General features: G+C 35.6%; 1 long non-coding RNA gene across 1 annotated transcript; it reads right to left on the reverse strand.

The window, feature by feature from the left end:
* Positions 1 to 1,772: 1,772 nt before the first annotated feature.
* Positions 1,773 to 12,191, reverse strand: LOC134731804 (uncharacterized). Its single transcript, XR_010114391.1, has 3 exons — positions 12,120 to 12,191; positions 2,812 to 2,909; positions 1,773 to 2,046 (listed from the first exon to the last, which is right to left on the reverse strand). It is a non-coding gene; the product is annotated as an uncharacterized lncRNA (long non-coding RNA).
* Positions 12,192 to 12,692: the final 501 nt, after the last annotated feature.

Here is a 12,692-nt window from a genome sequence, read left to right on the forward strand (position 1 = left end):
TTTGTCTCCCTACGTCTCTAGTGTATTTCTTTATGGCTGGATTTAGATGATTGAATTTATCTATTTCCTTTCTACTGAAACCTTTTATTTCTGAACTCTAAAATATGCCTACCTCAAATTGTTCCATTATTTTTGAAAATGGAATGGTAGCCACTTAAAAAATAATGCTGAATATTTTTATGTATGCCATCTCTTTTATGTACCCCATAATGTCTTAAATTTTAATAATTAATCTTACCATTATTTTATCTTGCTTTTATGTCTATTGCTGGCTTCTGTTTCAAGATAGCTGACTAAGCACATGTATACACATAAGTTAACCTTTTCTCTCTCTCAAAATCCTACTGAAACAAAAACATGAAAAATAATAAGAAGTCTATAATCGCAGAAAAAAATGAAATATTTCATCAGTGGACAACTATACTGAGAAAGTTGTAAAAGCTCTAAAGCTGACAGATGAGATTTTTCCCTTGACCCAACAAAGCTAAAGAACCACTCGTATGGTACAAATATAATGTAGTACTGCTAAAATGGTAGGTTTTCTCAGGAGGACAGTGAGCCAGAGCCAGGACTAGGGTGAGCTGAATGAACTGAACTGAATACAAAATTTGAGAGGGTGTCCCCCAAAAACTTGAAAATATTTTGAAAAATCAAAAGTAAGACCAAAAAATCAGTACTACTGATTTTTCGTTTTGCCTCATGCTCTGCTGTGGCTTGGCACAGTACTATCAGTGATTTTTGTCTTTATATAAGGTTTTGATATTTTGTCTATTATAGAATTTTGCATTATGTTTGGATCTTTTAAAGAATTGCACCAGAATATTATTTATGGTGATTACTGTGTGTTTCAGCTTAAGTTCTGTGCCTGAGGCAAGAACCTCACTCACCTCATGAATCTCTCCTTGGTCTGGGCTATATCAGGAGTCCCCTTAAGATCAGAGGCAGCAGAAGTGGGCTCTGAGGCCATCTTTGGATATTTATTTAAAGGTTTGTAAGTCTCTTTATCAGAGCCCACTGTTAATGTGACTGACTCTGATGTTTGACTTCAGGATAAAGCTTGGAGATAAGTTATTTAAATAACATGACAACTTGTCCATGGGGAACTTACAGAATGGGCTTCGAGCTTAGGAAGAGAAACAGAGGAGGGGTCTAAATACCTTTTGTAATATATGAGAATCACCTGTATGTCAAAGAAAATATCCCAAGTACCTTAAGAGAAAATCAACTGAAAATATGCTCCCATCCACCAGGCCCTTTCCTGCTTATTTGCTACTGATTATTTGCTACAATCAGATGGCCTGTGAACAGAACCCACATACCTTGCCTGGGGAACAGTGATATTTACTTGAACTGGGGAAGCCTTATTTAGTCCTTGGTATAGATCAATCATTATGAACATGAGAAAAGTCAACATATCATAAAGATATACCTAACTATATAAAGTGATAAACTCTCACCTTACAAAGTAAAGTTGATATCAGAAATAGAAGAAAAATTTAAAATAGATGTTCATATCCTCAGAGATTTGAGAGGATACCAAATTCATAAAATAAGAATAGGCTGCTGCATGCAAATGAGTTAGTCAACGTTTGGAAAAGCTTAGTGCAAATTCCAGATAATTTCAATACAAAGCCAGAAAAGCAGTGAAATAGGTAAATCACAACCTGAGTTTAAGTTTCATAAAAAAAGATAGCTTTATTCCTTATAGTATCTCTAACACTTAGATGAGCTCAGTACGTGTTGATCTTACCTTGTCAGAGCAACAGGGTAGAGTTACTGTAGTACATAGTGCCATCATTTTCAGTTATTCTCTACCCTCTCTGTTGCCATGTGACATAAAGCACCATCTTATAGGGGGAGCTTGTGTCCCAACCCCTTTGATATTAGGCTTGGCCATGTGACTTGCTTTGGCTAATGGGCAGTGAGTAAACATGAAATATACCACATTCAATCAGAAGTTTTGAAATCTCGAGTGCCTTAGTCTGGTATTTTTCTGTTGCAAAAGAATGGCATGTCCTTTTCAGATCTGCTCCTGCAGCCTAGATTCTGGAATGAAAAAAATATATACATGTAATAGAGCCACAGTCAACCCGTTAAAATTGACACAAAACCTAAGAGAGAAATGGGCTTTTTGTGGTAACCCACTGAGGTCTGGAGGTTATTTGTCATGAAGCAAAGCTGATTAATAAAGTTACTGATTGATTTTGATGTTGTTAGGAAAATTTATCCGGAACTTTTAAAATTTATAATACATGGTACTAACTAGAAAAAATATAGTTAGAATTATGTATTTCAAAAAAACAAGAGTCAAATAAAATGTGACCAAACAATAATTAGGAAAGGAAAAGCTAAAGAAGCAAAATAATAAGAAACAGAAAACGGAATAAGAGAAAAATAAGGGAAGCTAGTAGAAATAAGAACGAGCATTTTAGAAATAATATAAATGCATTAAAATTCCTTATTTAGGTTATTGAGAAATAAAAATGAAAATCTGGTGATGTAACCACTAAATTTGTTGGTTTCAGATTGTAACTCTTAGCATTCCAAAATTAAGTTTTAATGAAGATTTAAACATATTTATGCAACATTTGAATGCTTTAAAAAGTGCTCAACAGTAGTCATTTTCATTATCCCAATCTATTTGCTTAAGAAAAAAATAAGCCAGGTGCGGTAGCTCATGCCTGTAATCCCAGCACTTTGAGAGGCTGAGGCAGGAGGATTTCTTGAGGCCCGGAGTTTGAGACCAGCATGGGCCAAAAGCAAGACCCCATCTGTACAAAAAGTAAATTTGCCAGGTGTGGTGGTACCCACCTGTAGTCTTAGCTGCTTGGGAGGCTGAGATGGGAGGATCACTTGAGTCCCGGAGTTCAAGGCTGCAGTGAACTATGATCATGCTACTGCACTCCAGCCTGAGTGACAGAGTGAGAAGTCATGTCCAAAAAAAAAAAAAAGACCAAAAAAACATGTGTACAAATACACATACATAAATTTATATCCTGGAAACTCCCTGAAGATGGAATGTTTAATCTATGATTATCTTTCATACTATTTAATTGAATGTAGCTGATTAACCAGAATAATGCTTTCAGAGATATTGAGAAGTAAAGAGGAAACAAGTGCCTTGTCTTGGTTAAGAATGAAATTATGTTCCTCAAACACCTCTTACTCTGGCAAAAACAAAACACAAACAAAATTCATGTATGCATAAGAAAAGGAAGCCCACTCTTCTGGGAAAACAAAACAAAAAGAAATATACACATTTTTTTTTTTTCTGAACAGTTTTCTGATCTCTCCTTATATTTAGAGTCACTACATAATGTCCTGACATAATCATTAGTAGCGTCCCCGCTCACTCTCAAAACTGCCCTGGCGAGGTTGATAAATTCTTACAATTCATGTGCCAGCCATACAATGATTTATTACCCCATGTGTAATACGTGGCAATATAACCATAGAGATTTTTAGCCAGAGAACTTTACTCTTATTCGTAATGGTGTGCTATAGAATCCTGGAAGATTCAGAGAGGAAAATGGTAGGTACACAAAATGAGTCATTCATTGACCTATAATCTAAATCTATTACTGTCATTAAGTTTCTGTTTTAGTTTAGTCATCTATAAACTAGAGATAATACATAATTTTAGTAACTTCCTAATGTTCCACTAAAAGTTGGATAATATAGAAAAGAGACCATTTTAAGTATTATATAGTGCTTTAAGCATGTTAAGTACATTATAATTGTCTGATAAGCATTTTTTATACAGCCGTAAGGTACCATTAGGTTCCCTGATCATCTAAACATTATTTAGAGCATTTGGAGTACTTAGCATTGTCTTTTTTCTCTTTGATAACCCTGTATATAGATTCATCAAGATAATAATGTCTTGAGGCAATAATGTAATCTACCATTTACATAGGGTAATATTATCTTTAAAACTAATTTTTGAACTTAATTTTTATAAAATAAATCATGTGACATTATTTCATTCCTATGATTTCCTTACAATATCTTTCTTCAGATATTACCTTCAAAAAAGTCAGTCACACCATTTTACTCCCTTTAAAGTCTGTTTCTTCCAACACAGATATAGCCTACAAACAGCTCAAAGGTTAGTTGCTAACAAAAGACATCATGAGAAATTTCTCTATTTTCTTAGAAATCAATTGTTTATGCTATTTTAAAAGTTCTTATAATGATGAAATATACTCCATCTTTATTAATGTCTTTTAAATTAGAAATATGCAATAAAAGTCACAATGAGGATCAGATTTTAATTTGAATTTCCCTACTATGCCTGATCTTCAAAGTCTTAAATTTTTACAGTCTAACTTTCCACCTACCCACATAGCATGGCTCTATAAACTTAAGGAACAGCCTGTTTTAACATGAGTTTTAAATTGTTTACATTTTAAACCCAGAATATTAGCATCTGAGGTGAGAGTTGATTCTACCGAACTCTGTCTTGGTAAGGCCATTTCTTCTCTTATTTGAAGAGTATAGTTCTTTCAGTTTTGTCTCATCCTGAATACTTTCGGAAGAAAGTAAACAAGGCATAAATATGCAGAGATAAGTCATGTTTACTTTGTTCTTACCCTGCACAGATCACTGGTTTTACTAGTTACAAAAAACTATTTGTATTATATGAATAAGGATACTGCTTTTTCAACATAATTTTTGAGACTGCTATACAACAGGGCACTTTAAAGAATACCATTGTGTGCAATGATAGCTATTGGCATTGATGAGACTCTCCAGAAAGTCTGAATTAACCATCTTAATTGTTGATGTATAAAGAGAAAGAGAAGAATCTTTCCATGTGGCATCAGCTCAAAGGAGCACGGAGCCAGATGGAAATATTTCTGTCATAAGATAGGCATTTCACCATTTAGGAAGGTCGAAGAAAAGGCAACACATCAGCCACCAACAGAAGGACAATTTTTCAAAAGTAGTTAGTCCTCAAGAATAACAATATTGAGCAAATTGTCTACAAAACTCGAGCTATTCTCTGGTAACTCTATGGCTGAGAACAATATCTATGAACTGTCTCTGGTGCACTAGAGACTTCTTTAAAGTATGGCAACCTTAACAATAAAGGGTGTTATTACATCATTATTGCTGCAGTACAGCTAATGAGAGTAAGGTAAATGTTGCTCCTGAAAGTGTTAATTCTGCATCTCTCCTTGCACCTAATTAACACCAAGAAGGCCTTAGGCAAAAGGGAAAATAGGACTCTTGGGATTAAGTAATCTCATCTCTGACTCCAAGTAAACTCAAAGATTACCTGTCAACCAGATGGAAGAAAGTAGCAGTTAGGATTTGCAATCTGATATTTAAGCTCTTCTGTGGGGAAATGGATGTAAAGGTAGAAGAAAAGGAATTTGCTTCAGTTAAGCTTCATATTTCTAGAAGGCTGTTAAATCAAATTCACAACCTCTAAGACATCTAACAAGTATTTGCTTTTGCATTTAGTAAAATTTCACAATTTGGACTAAAAAAATCACATAAATTTTGAATTAAACAATATCTTAAAAAAAAAAATGAAGACTTGCAACCAGATGAATAGAATGTAGCCTCAGAGGATTTAAATAATAATGGCTTATAGATAGTTAGAATCTCAGTTTATGGTTAATTTATTACTTGTTTATAAAGGCAAGAAATGACAGCTTATTTTCAGCTTTGAGAAGGGCTATCATGCAGAAAAGAGAGCCAACCTGTTTTACACGGCTCCAGAAGGCACCATTAAAATCCTTGAGTTGAGGTTTCAGCGAGCTGATGATTTTGGCTCTATACTGAATATGAATTTACTGTTTCCCACGAAGAAAAGAGCCTCCTGTCATGAAAAGTAGTCCAACTACCCATTGACCATCTGTAAGGGATGCTGTGTAAAGAATTCTTTCATTTGGTAAGATTTTGAATTAAATCGGTACTTTTAACTTTTTTTGGCAACAGAAATTTTGAAAAATTGATATCTTTCTCAGATGAAAAAGATGAAATGATTCCTTGGCGAGTAAGAATTTTCACTGTTTGGGAAGAATATATTTCCACTCCAGCACCTATTGGGGCCCCTTATGCTTCACTCAGAGCAGAGGGAAAGCTTACTCTCTGATTGAAAATAATGGTTTCAAAGTACTAGAGAAGATTGTTTAGTTGAAAACAAACAAAAAACCCAAAAGCCTAAGACTTACTGAAAATTTCCTTCATAAACTTAGAGATTCATTCTTCAAAGTAAAAAAGCTGTCAACTTCAGGTTATTATAGAACTAAGTGAGCGTTTTGAACTGATGATTATGTCACAAACCGGATTCCCTGATGTAGAGATTTTCTGAACAAAGGCTTGGTCATTGTGGCAGTCAGCTCCAAGGTGGCCCCCAGTGATTTTCACCATCTGATATTTATGCCCTAGCTTGGTCTCCACCATTGAATCAAAGCTTATCAAGTAGAATACTATGGATGAGTTCCTGTGTTTTTTTCTGAGGCTAGGTCATAAAAGGAGCCACAGCTTCCAACTTGGCCTGTTGGATCATTTGCTCCGGGGGAAACCAATGCCATGCCATGAGGCCACTTACCCACCTGTGTGGAGAAGTACACCAGCAAGGAGCTGAGGCCTCCCACAAACAGCCTTGTGTCTGCGTGGCCTTGGAAGCAGATCCTCTAGTGTGGCCTAACCTTCAAAAGATTACACTCGGTCAAAATTTGACTAAAACTTCATGAGAGCCCCAGCCAAAATAGCCCAGCTAAGCTGCTCTGAAATTCCTGACCCACAGGAACTGTGAGATAATAAGTAATTATTATTTTAAGACACTATGTTTTGTGATGATTTGTTATGCAGAAATAAAAACCAAAACGCTAATATATGAGTTTCACTTAGAAATTTTCTTCTAGACACATTCACCATGTTCATGATGATTGAGGAGAGATGGCCTCAAAGATTTATAAGCTCCATGACACCACGAGGTTACATTTGTTTTTTCACCCTTATATTCACAGTAGCTACCATAGTTCTTAGGAAAAGTTTATGTAGATTCAATAAAATTTTGTTGGATAGATTAACAAATAAACACAATATATATTTTGAAGAATTTAAAATGAATGAGGTCAAATTGAGTCATTTATTAGTTGTTTTATTATAAATATCAAATTTCCATTTGTAAAAAGCAAGTACTTTTTTGAGGAAAGAGGTAGAGAATTTTCCTAAATGATTGTTTCTATAAAATATAAATAACATTTGTATTATAGTCAAGGAAGGCCTTTTTAACAGGATATGATTTAAAGCCAAAGCTGTACATCAACATATGCTTTTCCCTCTGCCTGAAATGAACCTTGCTTCCTTTCTCCAGGCTAAATTCCCTTATCCTTCAAGACTTAGTGTGGTTGTAACATCCATCTGCAGACTTTCCTGATTCCTTTTGACCGTATTTGGTATCATACTGCATTTGAAAGAATGGCATACTCAACTTTCTTTTTCAAAATAGCTTTATTATTTTTATAAAAATAATATATGCTTACTTGAGTGAAATAATATGTTATATGACAATGACTATTGTATTAGTCCATTTTCCCGCTGCTATAAAGGACTGCCTGATACTGGGTAATTTATAAAGGAAAGAGATTTAACTGACTAAAAGTTCAGCATGGCTGGGGAGGCCTCAGGAAACTTACAATCATGGCAGAATGGGAAGCAAACACGTCCTTCTTCACGTGATGGCAGGAAGAAGTATAAGCAGGGGAATGCCAGATGCTTATAAAACCGTCAGATCTCCTGAGAACTCACTCAGTATCACAAGAACACCATGGAGTAAACTGCTCCCATGATTCAATTATCTCCACCTAGTCCATCCCACGACAGATGGGGATTATGGGAACTACAATTCAAGATGAGATTTGGGTGGGACACAGCCAAACCATATCAACTATTAAATTATTTCTTTCTGTTACTAAAGTACTTAAATAAGTGATTGTCAAATTTAAGTCTCACTCCAACAGGTCTAAAAGCAGTAGAAGGTGCAGCTTCAGGTTCTTGCAAACATTTATGCAAAAAAAAAAAAAAAAAAAAAAACACATTCTAAATACATAATAATAGAAGACATTTTTAAGATGAGGACTCACCTAAATACAAAGATTTGTTTCTTTCTTTGTACCTTGTAATCTTACCTTCTACTGCTGGTATATTGATTTAATTCTAATAGGTGTATTATTTTAATCATATTTTAGGGAAATCTTCATTTTTGCAATATGAATGACATTTCTGCCTCTGAACCTGTGTCTAGCCTTAGGTGAATTCACAAACTGGACATTCTGTAAGTAGGAGCGACTATTTTCCTATACATGTAAGTTGTACACATTGATTACATGACTCATCTCTCTACTACCATGGAGTAAAGAACGAATATTCAGGATGCCATAATTATTTAGGTCAACAAACATTTATTGGACATTTGCTAAATGTGAGGCATTGTGCTAGGTAGTCAGATTGGAAAGATGAAGAAGATAAATTCCTTACTCCCAAAGAACTTAGAATTTAAGTAACTGAAGAGGAACATATCAACAAAGGCTGCTTGGCCTTTATTTTAAAGATTCTTTAGATACCTGCACATTCTCTAAGATATCAGTCCAGGACAGGAATTCTGTCTGCTCAGGAAAATGGTCAGAATATTTTCCAGCTAGATTATGTGGACTCATTGACAATGGCAGAAAAGTCTCAACTCGGGCATAGTAGACTATTTGAATGCTTTGAACTCATTCTGCATACTGATGTAAAAACTTACTTGAACTCTTTCAGGTATTTAAATGACAATTTATTGTAATAAACATGAAAGTTTGAATTTGATAGCAAAAACCAGTCAGACGAAGTCTGTCCTTGTATAATATAAATAGTCAAGACCATAATAAAGACCAGAAACACTTGTACATCCTTAATGTGTTTCTAAGAAGGTCATTGTGAGCAACCCTGCACACATTTCAATTCTGAATGGACTTTATCAATATTCCACATATTTGGCCTGAATAAGTGGCTCTCTCTTTTAACTGGGGCATTCCTAGACATGGTGTTATAAAGTAGAGAGTTGAAAGGTAAAGTCATCATAGCATGGTTGTCTGTCTGGACAAGGTCAGAAGTCAGAAATAGGCAAATAAAATGTTAGAGCTGTGAGCAGTGTGAAATGTGTATTTCTCTTGGAAGCACTGGATGAAAGGCAGGGCAGATAGGGAAGCAGGCAAAATAAAGCACTGCTAATACTTCAATTTGGTGTAACATCTACATTTTAAAATAAACCAACTACCAGGACTCAGGACTATTACAAACTACAATTTAAAAAAATTCCAAGTGTGTTTCTAACTAAAACATATGTAATTAAAAAATATTTCCATTTGTTCTGTGGAACTGCATATCAAATACACACATATATATATAGGTAAGAGAAATGCTACAGGAGACTGCCTGTTTCTTCTTTAGAAAACTCTGTTTAGCAGAGGAAAAGAAATCAGTGCTTGATTTTCCATTATGACAAAGCTCATAACACATAATTGTCCTTAAATGGACTTTTTGTACTCAAGGCTTATGATTCCAGTTTGTCATTAGTGATAACTTGCATCAGTATCTAGAAAAGACAGTTTCAGGATCCCTTCCTTACACCTTATACAAAAATTAATTCAAGATGGATTAAAGACTTATATGTTAGACCTAAAACCATTAAAATTCTACAAGAAAACCTAGGCAATACCATTCAGGACATAGGCGTGGGCAAGGACTTCATGTCTAAAACACCAAAAGCAATGGCAACAAAAGCCAAAATCGACAAATGGGATCTCATTAAACTAAAGAGCTTCTGCACAGCAAAAGAAACTATCATCAGAGTGAACAGGCAACCTACACAATGGGAGAAAATTTTTGCAACCTACTCATCTGACAAAGGGCTAATATCCAGAATCTACAATGAACTCAAACAAATTTACAAGAAAAAAACAAACAACCCCATCAAAAAGTGGGCAGAGGACATGAACAGACACTTCTCAAAAGAAGACATTTATGCAGCCAAAAAACACATGAAGAAATGCTCCTCATCACTGGCCATCAGAGAAATGCAAATCAAAACCACAGTGAGATACCATCTCACACCAGTTAGAATGGCCATCATTAAAAAATCAGGAAACAACAGGTGCTGGAGAGGATGTGGAGAAATAGGAACACTTTTACACTGTTGGTGGGACTGTAAACTAGTTCAACCATTGTGGAAGTCAGTGTGGCGATTCCTCAGGGATCTAGAACTAGAAATACCATTTGACCCAGCCATCCCATTACTGGGTATATACCCAAAGGACTATAAATCATGCTGCTATAAAGACACATGCACACGTATGTTTATTGCGGCACTATTCACAATAGCAAAGAGTTGGAACCAACCAAATGTCCAACAACGATAGACTGGATTAAGAAAATGTGGCACATATACACCATGGAATACTATGCAGCCATAAAAAATGATGAGTTCGTGTCCTTTGTAGGGACATGGATGAAACTGGAAAACATCATTCTCAGTAAACTATCGCAAGGACAAAAAACCAGACACCGCATGTTCTCACTCATAGGTGGGAATTGAACAATGAGAACTCATGGACACAGGAAGGGGAACATCACGCTCCGGGGACTGTTGTGGGGTGGGGGGAGGGGGGAGGGACAGCATTAGGAGATACACCTAATGCTAAATGACGAATTAATGGGTGCAGGAAATCAACATGGCACATGGATACATATGTAACAAACCTGCACATTGTGCACATGTACCCTAAAACCCTAAAGTATAATAAAAAAAAAATAAATAAACCATAAGATAAAAAAAAAAAAAAAAAAAAAAAAAAAAAAAAAAAAAAAAAAAAAGAAAAGACAGTTTCAAAGAAGACAAAAAAGTCTTCTATCTTAATTTTCACAGCCGTATATTGATGTGCACATTACTTTCATTCTTTCATCCTAAATTGAATGTAATATACAAAATAGAATATCTAAGTAAGTAGCTTGTTAGGAAGAAAAAGGTAGCATGAGTCCTGTTCACTATAAGGGACAGTATATTAAACAAATTATAAATAATATAATTACAAACCATTGTAGATCTACAAAATATTTCTTATGTGGTTTACTTGAGGATAGCATAGTCATTTAAGTTGCAAAGAATAGCCACAGAAGGAAGCATACCTATTCTACCTAAATTCTACAGAATTTTCAGTAACAAAAAAAACTACAGATCCCCTTTCTAATGTTCAATGTGGAAATAAAAAGCCTCATCCTTTTAGCTATTAAACACCGTATCTTTTGATCACTGAGTCTTCCTCTTTTATTTATTTATAGATGTGAAAGAGCAGGTAGAATTATGCACTGCAGGTATCTGAGAATTTCAGTTTCAGAAGGAACAATAAGGATGGTGCCATCCAACCCGGCTATGCCACAGGCAAGACTCACAGAGGTCAAATGGGTGTGCAAAGTCAGGAGCAAATCCGGAGCTGGAATCTGGGGCTTTTCCCATTATCTTAGGCTTGATCTAAGGTCAGCACTGTCTAAGTTAATGCACATACAGTTTTGCAGTTCTACCAACAGAGCTCGATAAAACTACCTACACTTGTTCTGGTGCACACCAATGAGACCATCCGAGGTCATTATTTCTGTCTTTCAAGCTCTGCAGATCAGCACACTACTGAAACCCAATTAAACCACAAGGGGTGGGGAAACATTAAAAATGAATCATTGACTGTTTAGGGGGAAATAAAAAGACAAGGCTTTCTGAGTCAGCTGAAACTTTAATCAGCCACTGGGTATACCCTGTGAGGAAAGGAAGTCACAGGGGCCCAATGAGATACCTTTGTCATATTTTTTCTCCAGATTGTGCTTTCTTGAAGAGATACTGAATTTAAAATGGAGCTGTTTGGCAATGACAGGAGTTTAAAGGAGAGAATTGGGAATTAGACCTTGCACCAAATAATCTACATCCCCGCAACTGGGTGCACCGTATTTCAAGCTATTCTGGTTGGCTGAGCAAGGCCCTGCATTTTTGTTAACTCGCTTTAATTAATCTTGTCATAAGTCCTATAGTGAGGTGGATGAACTTTCAAACATTAAACAGTGGAATTACTCACCGGGTGGCTTTTCCCAGACACTCCAACCCCAATTAAAGAGCTGTATTTGGTTTGGGTTTCCTCAAATGGCGCTCCTGTTAACACTCATCAAACACAGGAAAAATAAAACAGCAATTTAACTGTGCCCGCAGTGTGAAAGGCTTGTGCAAATAATCAGCACATTTCTAACCGGTTAGTAATAGGCAGGGTGCAAAAAACAAATGACCAGATTTATACCACTGGGCAGGTCTGAAAGCAACATTACAGCTGAAATATATTCATTTACAATTTAAAGCAAGCCTTTCAGTGAATAATTGTTTACATAATAGTGAAGAGTGCTTGTGCTGCACAACTGGGATCCATTTACAATGTGTTAACCAAATAATGCATGTTTACAAAAGATTTAGAGTTTGTTTTTGGAGAAAAGAATCGTGGTACCCTTGCCAACAAAAGCAGAGCAGTATGTACAGTTAGTAAATCTTTTCTTAGCTGCAAAATTAGTGTCAAGTTGCTTGAGCCCATAAACTACGTCAGCATAAGTCACTCTCATTAAATTGATGTGTGAAGGTAGTATTCTTAAACAGCAGGTTGCTG

Source organism: Symphalangus syndactylus, chromosome 11 (assembly GCF_028878055.3).
Source record: "Symphalangus syndactylus isolate Jambi chromosome 11, NHGRI_mSymSyn1-v2.1_pri, whole genome shotgun sequence".
Lineage (NCBI taxonomy): Eukaryota > Metazoa > Chordata > Mammalia > Primates > Hylobatidae > Symphalangus > Symphalangus syndactylus.